Raw genomic sequence first — 2,066 nt, 5'->3', positions numbered from 1 at the left:
TGTTTTTTTTGCAACCTTAAAAATACCTTAAAAATTAAAAACATGTTTTTAACAAATCTTTTTTCCCCTTTTTTTTTTTTTTTTTTTTTTTTTTAAATCAGAGATCCAAATGAGAAAGGTACATTAGGAAGACAAATGATGCAAATGTGGCCAGCAGTCTTGATTTTCTTATTGGTAGTTTGGGACCACAGATTGAACAGTTTTGTTCTTACGCCTTCTTCTTACGCTTAAAACTATTAATGAATGTTTTCAAATCCCATTCCTTTTGTTCCAGCGTTGTTGAATTTAATTGCGTGACTGACTGAAAAGGCAGATTTTCACAACAAAACCTTGTGTACCGGTTTACATTTATACCTGTTAAACTGTGACATATTGGAAATGTATTGTTAATTGTTGATGTTTTTGTCGTTCATAATTGTGAACAGTGAAATGTTTGTACATATGAATGTAGTTTTAAAAGACGTGAGCTGTGAATATTTTTTCTAGTTGTCTGAATCTGATCCCCCTCCCTCTTAACCTCTGCCACACAGTTAATAAAGTGTTTGCTTAGATTTTTGCAGCTTGCTAGTTTATTGTGAAAATTTGGTAATAAACACAATCAAATTAAAGCATTTTATTGATGAGTGAACTGTTAACTTGATTATGGAAGGAAAAATCAAAACAACCCATTCTTGCAGGGTTTCTTAACTGGTGGTTAGAATGAGATAAGTTTGAAGAATATGACTTTGTTTTCTTCAAAGTAACATAGTTTAGGGCTTTTATTACAAATGATTTATCTTCTGTCCAGAAACCATAGTTTTAGATTAGATATAGAAAATCTTTTATAATATTTTTTGAAAAGCAGGTTTTTGCCTTACAGGACTGTGCTAGTGTCAGACATCTGTTTCTTAAACACTACAGTAATCAGCGATTACTGTCATTTTTCAACAAGGTTAGAATCTAAGCTGGTGTCTTTCTTTCTTGTTGCTGTTCTCTTTAGTTTCATGTGTTCATCTGTGGAGTGTATTTTTTTTTTTCGGTTTCTGAAAATAAAGCTTTTCTCGAGCCAGTGTGAACAGCGCAATGAGTTTTGTGGCATTCTGAGAAATAATCCAGTGCTTCAGAGTAATTTTGTTTGCCAGCAGGAGATGGAAAAACGCACAGACTCCTTTGAGTCCTAAAAGTCAGAGAAGCACGAAATTCGAACAGAGCCACAGCGACAGTAGAAACATGTCAAACCGTGCTATTATTTTTCTTCAGGTGCTTTGATTCACAGTTCATGCACAGTGTCCAAGTGAGAGCTAATGGAAAAGGATTTGATGCTTGGTTTTGCTGGTGAAAAAAAACAAAACAAAAAAAACTGGTAATTTTAATATTTTTATGATGTTTTTTTTTTGTCCTGTCTCACTATTACAGATAGAATGATGCTATACTATTTAACATACAGAACAATAAGTAAATTAGTAAATAACTGCATACTAATAAAAAGGTAACAATAAACTCATTAAAAAAAAGAATTTATCATTTGCTTCCACCTGATCTTATATAATTAGTTTTCCTTTTAAAGAGGTAAAAGTCAAGTTGTTGCCCTCAGTAAAATGGGATATTTGGTTGTTTTTAATGATCATTAAGAAGCTGGAAGAGTGAAAATAACAAGCAGGCTGTTCAGGCTCTGTGAAAAAGAATCTCTGTGTAAATCAATGAAAGGATTTAAAACTCATCTGCTATGAAGAAAACAACCTTCAAAGCTTCTCAGTAAAAAAAAAGAGGCAAATGTCATTTCTAAAGCTGGGGACACAATGCACGTTTTACAAAGTCACGTCAGATTGTGAAAAGACATTGTGTTCATACAAAGTCTGGGTTTTATTTCCCATCTGAAAAATGAATAATCAAACTCAACTGCAGCTGCTGATTGATCACAGACTGCAACGGGTTTTTTTTTTTTGTTTTTTTTAAGGTAAATTAAAGCCAAAGGAGCACTTTAAACTGATGGAAACTCTCGTAAGAATAACAGTTTGAGGAAACAAACCACGAGGCGGTGGTAATAAAAAAATGTTCTCAGAATTTGGAAAGGCTAGATTTATGGG

The sequence above is a fragment of the Poecilia latipinna genome, unplaced genomic scaffold (assembly GCF_001443285.1).
Source record: "Poecilia latipinna isolate Pla-1442-1.1 unplaced genomic scaffold, P_latipinna-1.0 Scaffold237, whole genome shotgun sequence".
In the NCBI taxonomy this organism is placed as follows: Eukaryota; Metazoa; Chordata; class Actinopteri; order Cyprinodontiformes; family Poeciliidae; genus Poecilia; species Poecilia latipinna.
Note: the sequence above shows the minus strand (reverse complement) of the source record.